The following is a 17,765-nucleotide window of genomic DNA, read 5'->3' as shown; positions in this document are numbered from 1 at the left end:
CGGTGACATCCTATTACAGTACCACGCTGGAACAACCCATTCTTTGACAAATGTTTGTAAAGGCAGACTGCATGGCTAGTGGCTGGATTTTAAACACCTGTGGCAATGGGACTGAATGAAACCCCTGAATTGAATGATTAAGAGGAGTGTCTCAATACTTTTGTATATACAGTGTATATACACGGTTGTGGTGCTTCAGGGAAATGGAACTCTTGCTGCCACTTTCCCCTAGTGGCAGGACATCTTTTTATGAGCTCGTCATTGGGGACCCAAGAAAGAAAAAGTGATTGTTCAAAATCGACAACCTTTGTAACCAAACCAGTGTGATGAAGGGGGAGGAAACTGAGAAATGACAATCTGTATTTATTATGTTCATGCAAGTTTATATCTTTAATGTTTTTCTTATAGTTCCTGCTTTTATGTAGTGAGGTTGATTTTGGATCTTTTTCTTTAGATAGCATTAAAAATAGTCATAATAATAATATTAATAATAATAATAATAATAATAACAATCACAGTAATCATATTAAAAATGGTGGTTTCTAAAGTCGCAGAACACGGAGTGAGCACTATATCAAAACTAGTTTTAGAAAGTGCTCAGAATCAATGAGATTGTTCTATGTACTATATATCTGTGAACATAATATATTGCGCAGAGAAGCTCACAAACTGTCAGTGCTATACTTACAAACAACATACTGTAGTTACTATGGAAACTGCCTACAGATTTTGAAGAGTAAATGTAATGTTAGTCATTCAGTTTTCTCATTTAATGCTATAGGCATTCAGATCTAAAATCTTACCAAGTCCAATAGCATACTAAGAACTGTATGTACACATTTCCAGCAATATAATATACATTCATATTAGGAGTATGTAGGTGTCGTCTTATTTTAACAGTGTTATTAGTTTTGTCCTTTTCAGATAGGGGCCAGTAACCGTTGGCAACAAGAATTTATTCTTGTCAACACCATAAGCAAATACAAATGTTAATTCCATCTGCTGTGCTTCGAAACTGGGAATTAATACTAATTTCAGGGTTTGTCAGAGCAATTTTTTTTATTATATGAATATATATATATATATATATATATATATATATATATATATATATATATATATATATATACATACATACATACACACATCGTTCAGCCATAACATTAAACCACCTGCCTAATGTTGTTTAAGTTCCCCTCATGCAGCCAAAACACAGAAAATTATCTATGGTTGAAATCAAGTTTTTATGTTAAACATAATTTTAAGAATTTGTTGTATTTTTTTTGATTTCCATGTCACTATCTTTATGTTATGTAAATCCTGAAATTTTGCATATTAGACTAAATCTTGCCATACACTTTAAATATATGTCGGCCGAACCCGCCAATTTCGGTGGGACTGGTCGAACATCTAATATGTATGGCGGCATCCCGGCACTCCCCCGACGCAGATGTCGGATGATAGAAGATCGGGCATGTTGAATTTCAACAAGCCTAACCCTTCTGTTTGTTAGTAGATAAGCCGCTGCCAAAATAGACCGCCATGGCTTTCTACCTGAGAACACATGCACGCTCAAGCGAGCCAAGCGTACATGTGTATGGGGGAGTCTAAAGGAATAGCTGACGGCCGAATGATTTGTAGTTATCAAATTATTATCACAGGTAGGATTGCAATGAAAGATAACACCTTAATCATAAATCTAGAGGCAGATTACACATGATCACACCCAGGGACAGCTCCAGGCTTATGTGGGCCCTTGGGCGACACAGACTTAGTAGGGCCCTTTGCGGGGGAACTCACGGCGGCAGTAAAATGGCATAAAAAGTCACTTTGTGCCCCCGTATAGACATTAGGCCCTATTTATGCCCCTATATAGAAGTTAGGCCCCCAGTTTGTACCACAATAAATTTAGTGCCCTCTGTAAATAGTGCCACACAGCCCCTCCCAGGTAGTGCCACACAGCCCCCCAACCAGGTAGTGCCACACAGCCCCCACTCCCAGGTAGTGCCACACAGCGCCCCTCTCAGGTAATGCCACACAACCCCCCTCCAGGTAGTGCCACACAGCTCCCCTTCCTGATAGTGCCACAAAGCCACCCCTTGGTAGTGCCACACAGCCCCCCTCCCTGGTAGTGCCACACAGCCACCCTCCCTGGTAGTGCCACACATCCACCCTCCCTAAGAGTGGAATCCCCAGCCAGAGCATTACCGACACTCTGGCTGGGGATTCCGGTTCAGGAGAAGCCCCTGACATCACTGTCCATATATGGACAGTGTTGTCAGGGACAACCCCAGAGCCATAGTCCCGGGCAGGGCACTATTAGTACTCTGCTTGGGAGCAGGGGCCTAGCTAAAGGCTCATGGGCCCTGGTGCAAGAATTCAGCTTGGGCCCCCCCTACACCTCCCCAACACCACCAGACCCCTGCGCACATCTATGCCCAGCTGCCTTGCCCGACAGAGCCCTTGAATGCCCCCACAGTATAATGCCCCCCATAGCTGCCCCCACAGTATAATGCCACCACACAATATAATACCCCCCCATAGCTTCCCCACACAGTATAATGCCCCCCCCACAGTATAATGCCACCCATAGCTGACCACCACAGTATAATGCACCCATAACTGCCCCACAGTATAATGCCCCCATAGCTACCCCCCCAGTATAATGCCCCCATAGCTGCCCCATACAGTATAATGCCCTTATACAGTATTATGCCCCCATAGCTGCCACATTCAGTATAATGCTCCCCATGGCTGCCCCATACAGTATAGTGCCCCCCATAGCTGCCCCATACAGTATAATGACCCCATAGCTGTACCATACAGTGTAAAGCCCCCCATACAGTCTAATGCCCCCTCAGCAGCTTCGATATGAACCCCCCACTCCAATACCCAGGCTTAGGGGCCCAGTCACTGTTACGACCGTGCAACCAATATAACCACGCCATTGCTTGGGACACTGCTCTGTTCCTGTCAACACTGTCCATATATGGACAGTGATGTCGGGGCTTCCCCAGAGATGGAGTCCTGGAGCAGAGCTGCTAGCGCTCTGCCTGGGACTCCTTCTCTCCTCCTTACATTACTGTCTATATATGGACAGTGATGTCATAACGGCAGCATCAGTGATGGCGGCCGAGTGGGCCCCCCCAAGTGTAGTGGGCCCGGCACTTGCCCGGGTTCGCCGGCTGCTGACGCGAGCCCTGATCACACCACTGACAATGGGCGATGGATACAGCTTCCCTCCTCCCCCTCCCTGCACAGTGACCTCTGCACAGGTCAGTGGACATGCCTAGAAAACTATCCTTCAGAAGTCAATGAACATCTCCATGGGACTGCTGTAAAGCATATCTCTCAATGCTGTTAACAGCAGCTCAGGCAAAATAGCTGCCCCCATAAGCATGCACATAAAATACAACAGAATAAAAGCAAAACTATGTTTATAAAATAAAAAGAAGCTATAAAAAAGTAAAAATATATATATTAATGTTACATTCCCTGTAAGGCTAAGTTCACACTAATGTTAAGCTCTGTTTAGATCTCTTCCATCAGACGAAGAGATGAACGAAAGTCCAAACGGAAAGCCTTGCTTCCGTTAGAATTACCATTGAATGGTAATTCTTTTGTTTCAGATGTATTCCGTTTGCCTCCGTTTGTTAATTCTAAGAGAAGTTAGGAGCCTAAATTATGTAAATTGCGGGGTCGGGCCTCCATGCATCAGACTTTTCTGTTTTTCCACTACATTCCACAGATGCACAAGCAGACTTTAGATTTGGGGAAATTGGAGACCAAGTCAACACCTTAACTCTTTCTCATGTTTCTCAAAGCATTCCTGAACAATTTTTGCAGTGGGACAGGGCACATTATCCGGTTGAAAGAGACCACGGCCATTAGAGAATATAATTGCCATGAAGGGGTGTTCTTGGTCTGTAACAATGTTGAGGTAGATGTTACGTGTCAAATTCACATTCACATGAATACAAGGTTTCCCAGCTAACCATTGCCCAGAGCATCACATGGCCTCCATCGCCTTGCCTTCTTCCAATAGTGCATCCTGGTGTCATCTCTACCCCAAGTAAGCGGCACACATGCACCCAGCCGTCCACATGATGTAAAAGAATTACACCAGGTCACCTTCTTCCATTGTTCCATGGTCCAGTTCTGATTACGTGCCCATTGTAGTCACTTTTGGCTATGGACAGGGGAATGCTCAAATTGCGATGCACTGTGTTCTGATTCTTTTCTATCACAGCCAGCCTTAATCTTTTCAGCAAATTGGGCCACAGCAGCCCTTCTGTAGGATGGTACTTGATGGACAAGCTTTCGTTCCCCCATGCATCAATGAGCATTGGCCATGACCCTGTCACCGGCTCACCGATTGTCCCGCCTTTTACTACTTTTGGTAGGCACTAACCACTGCATACCAGGAACACTCATAAAATAAAGGAGAAAGCACAATCCGTTTGCCTAATCGGCTAATCGGCTTGCTGTCAGTGAATAACTGACAGATCTAATACATTGCACTATGTAGGTAGTGCAATGTATTAGAAAAAAAACATCAGACAGTTGGACCTTCAAGTCCCCTAGTGGGACTTGAAAAAAAGTGTAAAAAAAAAAAAGTATAAAAAAGTGTAAAAAAAAAAGTGAAAAAAATAAGTTTGAAAACAATAAAAGTTTCAAGTAATAAAATAAAACACAATCGCCCTTTTTCTATTATCAAGTCCTTTATTATTGAAAAAAATAATAAACCATACGTATTTGGTATCGCCGCGACCGTAACGACCTGAGGTATCAACATATTATATTATTTATTGCACGCGGTGAACAGCGTAAAAAAAACCCTAAAAAACTATACCAGAGTTTCTGTTTTTTGGTCACTTTGCCCTACAAATATTGGAATAAAAAGTGATCAAAAGTCGCACATATCCAAAAATGGTACCTATAAAAACTATAGCTTGTTTCGCAAAAAACAAGCCCTCATATAGCTCCGTCGACAAAAATTTTTAAAAGTTATGGTTCTCACAACTTGGCGTCAGAAAAAATACATTCTTTTTACAAAAGTAATTTTATTGTGCAAAAAGTTGTACAACATAAAAAAGTGCTATAAATTAGGTATCGCCGGAATCGGACTGAGCTGCAGAATAAAGTTAACATGTAATTTATAATGCTTGGTGAACGCTGTATAAAAAAAAACTAAAAAAAATATGCCAGAATTGCAGTTTTTTGTTTACCTGGCCTCCCTAAAAATCGGATAAAAGGTGATCAAAAAGTCACATGTACCCCAAAACGGTACCAATATTAATTACAGACAGCTCGTCCCGCAAAAAAAGCCCTCATACCACTACGTCTATGAAAAAATAAAATTAGTTATGGCTCCAATAAGTCAGGAAATAAAAAATATGCAGTTGTGCCGGCCCGAGGGGAACATTTCTTCTGTTTCAAGAGGCGATTTATCAAGGCCCTAAAATTAGGGAACCAGGAAGGGGAGGGTCCAAACATATCCGCTGGAAGCGACGGTGCCCGTATTATACCAGGACAACACTTTCCCAGCAAAATTCCCCAAACTGCAAAGGTGCGGAGTGTGGACCAAAAGGGGCATAAGAAAGAACGCCATATATCAGTGCAACACCGGCATGTACAGAAAGGATTGCTTCACAGCGTAACACACATCTATGGATCATTTTATTGTTTTTTTCCCTATTATTGTACCACCTGACTATGCCCCTGATGTACTCTGCCCAGCTTACATGTGCCCCCACATTATAAATGCAAACACCAGCAATAATCAAACAAATCTACTACCAAGCAAAATCCGCTCTCCAAAAGCCAAATGGCGCTCCCTCCCATCTGAGCCCTACAGTGTGCCCAAACAGCAGTTTCCTTCCACATATATGGCATCGTCATACCCGGGAGAACCCTTTTAACAATTTTTCGGGTGTGTGTCTCCAGTGGCATAAGCTGGGCATGACATATTTGCCACAGAAATGGCATATCTAGGAAAAAATATACATTTTTAATTTGCACCATCCGCAGCGCATTCATTTATGGAAAAGACCTGTGGGGTGAAAATGCCCCAATGCCTCTTTAGATAATGTCACAGTGTCCACTGTATATAATGCCACTCCCCTAGATAATGCCACAGTGCCCTCTTTAGATAATGACACAGTAGATAGTTACACAGCCAGAGTGTTGCTGATGCTTGGCCGGGGGTTCCTCTGCTGGAGGTGCCCTTGATGTCACTCTCCATAGACAGTGATGTCAGGGTATCCTCAGGACCGGAATGTGATGTCTGGGGCAACCCCAGAGCCGGAGTCCCAGAGCAGACCAGGCTCTGCTCCTGGAACTCTGGGGAAGCCCCTCACATCACTGCCGTATATTGACAGTGATGTCAGGGGCAACCCCAGAGTTGGAGTCCCAGCAGAGCGCTACTAGCCTGGGACTCTAGCTCTGCTCCTGACGTGACTGTCCATATATGGACAGTGATGTCACTGCCAATGCCAAAGCCGGAGTCCACTCTGCCTGGGACTCCTGCTCTGCTCCTGACATCACTGTCTATATATGGTCAGTGATGTAAGGGGCTTCCCCAGAGAAGAAGTCCCAGAGCAGAACCGCTTCTAGCACTCTGCCTGGGTCTCCTGTTATGCTTCTGATATCCCTGTACATATATGGACAGTGATGTCAGGGGCTTCCCCAGAGCCGGAAGTCACGGAGTAGAGCCACTTCTAACACTCGGACGCTCCTCCTTCGGCCTGCTCTCTCCTCTCCCGAGGGAGCTATGGTGCCCCGCGGGCCACAGATGACAGCCTCAGAGGGCCGCATGTTTGAGACCCCTGGTTTAGAACATGGACATTGACAGATTTGCATGAATTTTCCTATATGCTTTTATAATATGAAAGCCAAATGTGGCAGCTTTTTGTTTTGTGTTCAGTACTTCTCATTGTGATGCCACAATAATGTTTTACATAGGACTGCAGCACAATGTATTCCAATATGTTATCAATTGTACATGTTATGCAACTTTCTTACATGCTTTGTATTTCAAAGCTTCACATTTTTCAAGATCTCTTTTGCCTGCTTTCAGAGAATTAAAACATTCTTGTTTACATCCTGAGGCTTAAAACATTATTATAACGTCCTGCTCCCACTGAATCTGGGCTCTTTATAAGAGAATGCTGTATTCCAAGACATATCTATGTTGCCAGCACATTACTGTGACAGATTTTCAGCCTCTGAATTGGAAGAATAATTTTTATATTTACTGAAAGCAGTGGCGGATTAAGTAAACCATGGGCCCTGGGCTGTTCCACAAGCTTGGGCCCCCTTCTCCACCACCGCCCTGCCACGTCATGTCTATATTAAACACCACCTTTCTGTGTGAGCATTGACAAATGAGTGCTACGATTCCCCTTGTCACCGGGCTGTGTCCCTACATATTGACAGTCTCCAACCATTGCTGACCGTATCACACTGTGTAGGGACACTTCCTCCTGACAAGGGGAATGGTAACACGCATTTGTCTATTAGTCCTGGGTACACAAAGACTTTATGTGGAATACAAGGATTTCCGATAACTGACATGTCAGGAGAGGTGACAGATCTATAAATGCAATGACTCACAGGTGATGTCTTCACTGATGGGTCGTTCTCTTTTCTTCTCCATCTGACACAGACCGTTATGGCGACTTCTCCTGATGACTGCAGAGTTTCCTGATGAGAAATCTCTTCCCCTTGATTCTGTAGCCATTTTCAGCGTCTATAGCAATATAAAAATTCAGAAATAAACACCATAAATTGTCTTATACCCCAGACCCCTAAGCAAATTAAGACCCAGGCCCATACATTAACTCAAACCAATAAATTCAGTCCCCAAGAGGTAACTAAACTTTTAAAAAACATTTGGCGTGTCATAGTGAGAGTGATATGTCAGAAGTTTTGATTGATGGGGTCCCAGCATTGAGAACACCACCAATCACTAAAACAAAGCAGCAGGAGTGCTCGGGTGAGCGGTGTTCCACTTAATTTCTGACTGTCTTTTCTCGGCGCGGTGTACGGACTCATAGACTTTCTGTTGTTCCCATACACCGCATGCTCGGCTATCAGAGGAAAGACGATCAGAAACAAAGTGGCAAAGCACTCACCTGAGCGCTTCTGCCACTTTGTTTCAGCGATTGGTGGGGTCTCAGTGCCCGGACCCACACCGATTAGAACATTTGACATGTCACTATGACATGTAATTTTTTTTTAAAAGTTTCGTTAGTTACCCTTTAAGCAGTCAGACACCCCTCCCCAGTGCATCTGACTGACTGCTGAGTGCCCTATGGGAGGGTCTAAGTGTCTGACACTTAGGGCGGATTTACACGAGCGTGTGCCTTTTGCGCACGCAAAAAATGAGGCGTTTTGCGTGCGCAAAAGGCACTTAACAGCTCCGTGTGTCATCACCATATGATGCGCGGCTGCGTGCCTTTCGCGCAGCCACCATCATTATGACACTCTGTATGTTTGTAGCACCTGGTGCTTTTCTGTTTGCAATCATAGTTATACTGCTGTTGAGCAAATCACGCACGTCCCACGGAGGTGCCTCCTTGTGGAATGCGTGATTTTCATTCACCCATTGACTTCAATGGGTGCGTGATGCGCAAAAAACGCAGAAATATAGGACATGTCGTCAGTTTTACGCAGCGGACTCACGCTGCGCAAAAATCACTGACAGTCTGCACGGCTCCATATACTTGCATAGGTCCGTTGCACGGACCTATTACACGTTCGTGTAAATCTGCCCTTATGGCTCTTGGGGGGGGGAAGGAGTTATTCCCCTATAGAACCCTGAACAGTCAATCAAACGCTCTGCCCCCCCCCTTGCAGTATAATAACTACTGAGGGCTCCATGGGGGAGATTATACTGCAGGGGGGGGTTCTGAGCATCTGACTTACTGCAGAGGGCTCTATGGGTGGGAAATTATTCTGCACACAAAAAATGTGAGATTAAACACCCTATATACAATTCACACTAACACCGCACACTATATATTCAAACCACACACACTATATAGACTTACATTATAGACACTATAAACACAGCACACACTATATACACAGCACACACTATATACACTATATACACAGCACACACTATATACACAGCACACACTATATAGACTTACTTTATGACACACACACACTACATAGACTTACATTATAGACACTATATACACAGCACACACTATATAGACTTACATTAACTAACATACACTCACACACACACACACACACACACACACACACACACACACACTTACTTACCAGTCTCTTCCTCTGCGGTGCTTGTCTCTGGCAGCCTCCAGGACCTTAATCATGTGACTGTGACGTCACCACAGGTCCTTCACCCTCTAGTTTCAGTTTTGCCGTTATCAGGCAGCTGCTGGAGGTTTAGACAGGAGGGACAGTGCACAGCAGCACAGAGGAGCAGACTGTCAGGGAGAATCCAGCACCTGCCCATCACAATCTCTGACAGTCTGCTCTCTACAGCTGATGTGCTGTGCCCCTGTTCCCTGGCCGCAATTGACTCCCCCTGCACATTCCCCCCGCCTCTTCATCAGCACGTGGGACCGATGATCACTAGAATTCGGCCGGCAGCAGCAGCCCTGGAGAGTTTTGTTTCACTTGTGTGCGGTGTGGGAAGCTATGGGCCCCCTGCAAGCCTTGGGCCCCGGGCGACCGCCCGAAACGCCCATATGGGGATCCGCCACTGACTGAAAGCTAACAGAAATCTATGCTTACCGTCTGTGAATGGAAACATTCTTGTTTACATCCAGAAGCTGAAAATATTTCCTAATCCTAAAATAGAGCTTTTTAACACCTAAACCAACCCTCCAGTTGCATTTCTATGAAAATTATTTTAGTGGCAAAAAGCCATGATTTTAAGTAACAGCAGTCCTGACAACAGATGCTGGCAGAACTTTAGACTACCGTTCTCCAAATCAGGGGAAAGCATTAGTCTAAAATTTCCTGCAAAGACTGTCGTGATACCAAATAACAGCATCAGCAGTGTCTCCCCCATGGAGCAGTGGGAGGATATCATTCACTAGTGTCTCCCTGCCCACTTGTCACTGCAGCGTCAGGGAACAGAACACTGGGACACAGAGACCCGCCATTTTAGTATATTATTTTGTTTCATTTTTAGAATGCATACCCATGTTCTACACGCTAAATACAATATAAAACAAAAGTTGTTCACCCATGTTAGCAGCACATTATAAGGACACATTGTAAGCTTTAAAAGTACAGACAAATGTTTCTATCACTAACAGCAAGTAAAGAACTTAAAATGGTCAGGAACTGAATCACAAAATACATAAAGTTACAAAACTTTTTTTATGCAATGAATAAGTTCTATTTAAATAAAGCCGTAACAAATTAAATAACTTATACTTGTCTGTTTTTTCATGCTTGCATGTATTTATTATAGTTTTATACACATAAATACACAGACTCTGAACGATACTGTAGATTTACATGAATATTAATGGAAAAGTTTTCTGTCTTGTTGCCGTTGTCTTTTCTATAACTACGTGATCACAAGTGACAATTTGCTGTGTCTACCCTTTTATTAGAAGGCTTGTGCTCATGACACTTAGCAAATGAAGGAACAAATGTAGTAATACTGCCTATGGCAAAATATGACCGAATTTACAATAATTTGTCTTGTACTAGAAGATGACTTGAAAAACCCCAGCATATTTGTGTCTCGGTCAAATTATTTTTGGAGCAGCATTGTTTGCTTGCTTGTGTTTTATTTTCATATCATATAACATTAAATAAATTGTCATGATGGGTGCGTGGACCCACTGGGCCGTACCGCCGAAGCGGGATAGCAGCTGGCCAACAGGATACCAAGTCAAAGTCTATAGTACGGATAAGGGTACCTGTGGTAACTTCTGACAGTAGCGATTGTAGGCTCGGAAGGGACCTTGGCAGCTGGCAGGCACCAGGCGTGATATAACAAGGAAGGCGTAGTTAACAGCACAATACGACTCCAACTCTTAATAGCACTAGAACAAGGTAGCATGGGATACAGGATACAGGGAGCAGGAACAGGAACATTGGGAATTGGAAAACACTTAAGGGACCATTTGCAAAGACTAACTTAGGTAACACAACAACGCTCAGGCAATGCAGGAAGGGGCAGGTCCCTTCTTATAGTCCAGGGAGATCATGGGCTAATTTGGTATCTAATTCAGGTGCGCACAATGGCCCTTTAAGACCGGGCACGGACGTGCGCGCGCACCCTAAGGGACACAGTGAAGCGGAAGTGAGTGATGTCATCTCCTGAGGAGGAGATGCGGGCCAGTGCTCACTGATCCATGGCTGCGACCGTCAGGAGGTGAGTAATCCCGACAGTCCGCGGCCATGGGTGTTACATAAATTAAGGATATGTTATGTAGTTTTATTCTCAATTATATTTTGATCATAATACGATAAATGGGCTCGTGCCTTAAAAGGTGATCCCTTATGGCTCATGCACATAACTGTGTTTTGCTTCAGTTTGCTATCCACATTTTTTAGGGATAGCACACTAACCTATTCATTTCTATGGGGCCATGCACACTTCAGTGTTTTTTGCAGATCTGTTGTTCGGTTCCACAAATTATAGAACATGTCCTATCCCTGACCTGTGCCGCCATTCAAGTCTAAGGAAGCCATCCGTGACCTTTCTGCATTTTGAGCATACGTTTCTTGGAGATGCCGGGGAAATCCGATCACGTGACCCTCCTATGGATGCGAACTGTGAAATATGGATGACACAGAAACCACACAGCTGTAATATATGGACATATAGAATAGTTTGGGGAAGCAACTCAGAGGCAATATGGACTAAAATACGGACATTGGGATTTATAGATTGCGTCTCGATCAACTACAATGTTCGTGGGCATGAGGCCTAAACCTGCAAAAGTGTTCTCACAATAACATGAAAAGCAACTGCAAGCCAAGTTTATTGACACACTGTCATAGACTTAAAGTTTGCTATTTATGATATTCTTTAAAACATCATTTAACCCCTTGAGGACGCAGCCTAATTTTGGCCTTAAGGCTCAGAGCCCAGTTTTCAAATCTGAAATATTTAACTTTATGTGGTAAGAACTTCGGAATGCTTAAATCTATGCAAGCGATTCTGAGATTATTTTCTCGTGAGACATTGGGCTTTATGTTAGTGGTAAAATTTGGTTGATATATTCAGTATTTATTTGTGAAAATTAGCAAAATTTAGAGAAAATTTGAAAAAAAAGAGAATCTCTCTGAATTTAAATGCATCTGCTTGTAAGACAGAGGGTTATACTACACAAAATAGATACTAGTTCACATTTCCCATATGTCTACTATAAGTTGGCATAATTTTTTGAACATTACTTTTTTTTTCTAGGACGTTACACGGCTTAGAACATAAGCAGCAATTTCTCATATTTTGAATAAAATTTCAAAAGCCTCTTTTTTGGGTACCAGTTTAGTTCTAAAGTGGCTTTGAGGGTCCTATATATTAGAAACCCTAATAAAACACCCCATTTTAGAAACTAGACCCCTCAAAGTATTCAAAACAGCATTCAGAAAGTTTATTAACCCTTTAGGTGTTTCACAGGAATTTAAAGCAATGTAGAGGTGAAATTTACAAATTTCATTTTTTTTACAGAAAATTCTTTTTATTCCATTTTTTCCCTGTAAAACAGAAGATTTTACCAGAGAAATGCGACTCAATACTTATTGCCCAGATTATGCAGTTTTGAGAAATATCCCACATATGGCCCTAATTCGGTAATGAACTGAAGTACCAGACTCCGAAGCAAAGAAGCACCTAGAGGATTTTGAGGCCTCCTTTTTATTACGCACCATGTCCAGTTTGAAGAGGTCTTGTGGTGCCAAAACAGTGGAAACCCGACAAAAGTGACCCTATTTGGCAAACTACATCCCTCAAGGAACTTATTGAGGGGTATAGTGGGCATTTAGATCCCACAGGTTTTTTGCTGCATTTTGTGGAATTAGGCTGTGAAATTGAAAATTATTTTTCAGATAAAAGCTATGAATTATTCATTTTGACAAGGAATAAAGGAGAATAAGCACCACAACATTTGTAAAGCAATTTCTCCCGATTATGGCAATACCCCATATGTGGTCATAAACTGCTGGTTGGACAAACGGCAGGGCTCAGAAAGGCAGGAGCACTATTTGGCATGTCGATTTTGCTGGATTGGTTTCTGGGTGCCATGTCGCATTTGCAGAACTTCTGAGGAAGCCCTTTGAAAGTGACCCCCATTTGGAAACTAGACCCCTTGTAGTTTTCATGGGGTGGAAGTTTTCTTTCTACTTTCAAGAGGCGTGGTGACTAAAAAAAAGCAATTCTACTATTGTTTTTTACTCCTTTTTTTACAGTGTTCACTGTGCACTATAAATGACATATTCACTTTATTTTGTGGGGCGATACGATTACGGCGATACTATATGTTTATAGTTTTTTTTATGTCTTATGGCGTTTGCACAATAAAATACTTTTTATAAAAAATCATTTACTTTTTGTGTTGCCTTATTCTAAGAGCCAGAACTTTTTTTTTTCAATCAAGAAAGCCGTGTGAGGACTAGTTTTTTGCGTAACGTAGTTTCGATCAGAACCATGTTTAGGTACATGCAACTTTTTGATGTCTTTTTATTCAATTTTTTGGGAGGTAAAGTGACCAAACAATTGTGATGTTGGTATGGTTTATTATTATTGTCTTTTATGCCATTGACCGCGTGGGATAGATAATCAAATAGTTTTGTAGTTCAGGCCATTACGGACGAGGCGATACCAATTATGTATAGTTTATTTATTTATATTAATAATAAAGGACTGATAAGGGAAAAAGGGGGATTTTTACTTTTAATTACTTTGCGTAGTGCAGTGTATTAGAGCTGTCAGCTACTCGCTGACAGCAAGCATAGTGGGTCCTGACTTTGCCAGGACCCAATAGGCTTCCGTAGATGGCGTAGTCGGAGGCTATAACTAGGCTTCCAGTTGTCATAGCAACCATCACCGTCCCCTATGATGTAGTGGGCCGTCGATGGCCGAACGAAATGGCCGATCCTCCCATGACGTACTATTAGGTCATGGAGCGCGAACGATGCACTTAACATGACCTAATAGTACGTCCGGGAGCGGTAAGGGGTTCTTAAGTAGAACATTCGTTTACAGGTTTTCAAAACTTTTAAAAACTTTTGGGTTTTATTTTTGTATCCAATAGTATTATATATTTAGTTTTCTAATTTTATTAATTATTTTTTTTTTATGCACCCTTCATGCATTTGCTGGAATTACTCCTCTCCTTCCCCTTTTCACCAGCTGTAATTTACAGGCGTGAGAATAGGGGTATGTGGTTTTTGTCCCCATGCACCAATCTTGTAGGCTTGGAACTCTATAACTATTATTTTGGCCCTGGCACGTGCGCATTACAGTGGCAGCCCTATTTTGGGCCATTTTTCCCTATCCTGGCGGTCACCCCATCGCACGTGCACGTGGTGTACGGGCAGACGTTGACCGTCATTAAACATTGACGCGTGGCTGGATAGAGGACAGCAAGAAGGGTAATATGCCTAACATTATGCACACAGCTGCACACAATGATTGCATGATTGCATGACAGAGGAAGCATATACAAGGATAGATACCTCATACTAAAAAATACCCCTGAGGAAGCCACATTGTGGCGTTACGCGTGGAGCTTTTAGTCCTCCTTTCCCCTCTTAGGATTCTACGCTGCATATTTTCACACATTCCGGTATTTATTACCCATCTGTTGGATTTGCTTATGGTTAGCTATATATGTTGAGGGGTTCTGGTGGACTGTGGGGGCTTTTGTTTGGTTACTTATCAGGGTGACCAACTCCCCCTTCAGAAGTAAGTTTTAGCATGTGTTTGCTATTTTAAATTATTTTAATTCTGTACATGTAGTATTTCTGTTGAAATAAAAGATGTTTGTGCTACTTTTCATGTTTTTATTATTTAGATAAAGCCATACAGCCCCCCTTTAGATAACGCCATACAGCCCCCCGTATATAATGTCATACAGCCCCCCTGCAGATAATTCCATACAGCCCCCCTGTAGATAACACAATACAGCCGCCCCCTGTAGATAACGCCATAAAGCCCCCATGTAGATAACGCCATACAGCCCCCCCCCCAAAAAAAAAATGGCCTATAGTTTGTTCTACAAAAGAGATATATCCCTTATCCACAGGATAGGGGATACATGTGTGATCGCTGGCAGCGATAAGGAGAACGGGGGACCAAAAGTTCCCCGAAGTTCTCCACGAGAAACCTCAGACTTCCGGGGTCTGCGCAGTTCAATAAAAATTAAAGGAGCGCTGGTCACGCATGCGCACAAGCAAAACTGTCAATACCACTTCAATTGGGAGAGGATTCTCAGCATGACAGCTGTGGTTATAACCCAAGAGGGTTAAAGAGGCTCTGTCACCAGTTAATAATTTTAGATTTATGCTAATTTGTTCTTAATGACCAACTGGGCGTTTTTTAACATTTTACCAAGTGGGTGTTGTAAAGAGAAGTGTATGACGCTGACCAATCAGCGTCATACACTTCTCTCCATTCATGCAAAGCTTGTTTCACTGCACAGCGTGATCTCACGAGATCACGCTGGGACGGGACTTCCTCCCACAGGTTCTTCATCGGAACCATGTAAGTCTGAACAGACATCGCCTCCAGCCACTGCAGATTCGGATAAACATCCTGGCACGGCTGGAGGTGATGTCTGTTGACTCTTCCATTGCTGCGGTGAAGGACCTCTGGGAGGAAGTCCCGTCACAGCGTGATCTCACGAGATCACTTGGTAAAATCGCTTGAGAGATCACTTGGTAAAAAGTTAAAAAACACCCTGTCGGTCATTAAGAACTAATTAGCATAAATCTAAAATTGTTCATTACTTGCTCAAAAATTATCATTTTTCAAAATAAAAACCACTGTTATCTACATTATAGCGCCTATCAGATTAGACAGGAGATAGGGCACTTAAAAAATGGTGAAAGAGCCTCTTTAAGTTATTCAATACCAGCATATGAGGGTATGTTCACACGGCTTATTTTCAGCCGTTTTTCAGGCCGTAAACGCAACAAAAAATGGATGAAAAAATGGAACTTGAATGCCTCCAAACATCTACCCATTGACTTCAGAGGGAAAAACTGTGTTTTGTTCCAACGGCCGCCTTAAAAAAAGTCCCGTAAAAAGAAGTGCATGTCACTTCTTGAGCCATTTTTTATCATGCCAATAGAAAAACAGCTCCAAAAACAGCCACGAAAATGCATAAAAAAAACGTTTGATGCTTAAAAAACTGCTGAAATTCAGAGGCTGTTTTCTCTTGAAAACAGCTCCGTATTTTACAGTCGTTTATCGTTTGCTTGTGAACATATCCTGATGTCTTTCTTTTATAAGAAGGAATGAATTATTGATATGTGACAAATGTTAACCCCTTAAGGACACAGCCTGTTTTGGCCTTGTGGACACAGCCGATTTTTTCAAATCTGACATGTGTCACTTTATGTGGCAATAACTTGGGAATGCTTTTACCTATCCAAGTGATTCTGAGATTGTTTTCTCGTGACATATTGTACTTTGTGTTACTGAAAAAATGTGGTCAATAAGTTCAGTATTTATTTGTAAAAAAAACACCCAAATTTAGAGAAAATTTGCAAAAAATAGCATTTTTCTAAATTTTAACGTATCTGCTTGTAAAACAGATAGTAATACCACACAAAATAATTACTGTTAACATTTCCCATATGTCTACTTTATGTTTGGATCGTTTTTTCACCATCCTTTTAGTTTTCTAGGACATTAGAAGGCTTAGAACTTTAGCAGCGATTTCTCATATTTTCAAGTAAGTTTCAAAAGGCTATTTTTCAAGGACCAGCTCAGTTCTGAAGTAGCTTTGCGGGCCTTATATATTAGAAAGTGCCAATAAAATACCCCATTTTAAAAACTGCAAGCCCTCATATTATTCAAAACAGCATTCAGAATGTTACTTAACCCCTTAGGTGTTTCACAGGAATTAAAACAAAGTAGAGGTGAAATTTACAATTTTCATTTTTTTTGGCCAAAATTCATTTGTAATAAAAAAAAATCTGTAACACAGAAGGTTTTACCAGAGAAACACAACTCAATATTTATTGCCCCAGATTCTGCATTTTTTAAAAAGATCCCACATGTGGCTCTAGTGCGCTAATGGACTGAAGCACCGGCCTCAGAAGCAAAGGAGCACCTAGTGGATTTTGTGGGCCTTCTTTATATATACAGTATTTTAGGCAGCATGTCAGGTTTGAAGAGGTCTTGTGGTGCCAAAACAGTTGAAAAACCCCAAAAGTGACCCCTTTTTGAAAACTACACCCCTCAAGAAATGTGTCTAGTTGTATAGTACCATTTTGAGCCCACAGGGATTTTGCTAAACTTATTGTAATTAGTCTGTAAAAATGAAAGTTTTATTTTTTACAAGAATAAAAGACAAAAAGTACCCCAACATTTGTAAAGCAATTTCTCCAAATTACGGCAATACCCCATATGTGGTAATAAACTGCTGTATGGACCCACGACAGGGCTCAGAAGGGAAGGAGCACCATTTGGATTTTGGAGTGCAGATTTTGCTGGAATGGTTTTCAGTGCCATGTCGTGTTTGCAATGCTGTGGAGGGAACAAAACAGTGGAAACCCCCAAAAGTGACCCCATTTTGGAAACTACA

Source organism: Rhinoderma darwinii, chromosome 1 (assembly GCF_050947455.1).
Source record: "Rhinoderma darwinii isolate aRhiDar2 chromosome 1, aRhiDar2.hap1, whole genome shotgun sequence".
NCBI lineage: Eukaryota > Metazoa > Chordata > Amphibia > Anura > Rhinodermatidae > Rhinoderma > Rhinoderma darwinii.
This window is presented reverse-complemented; position numbering follows the sequence as displayed.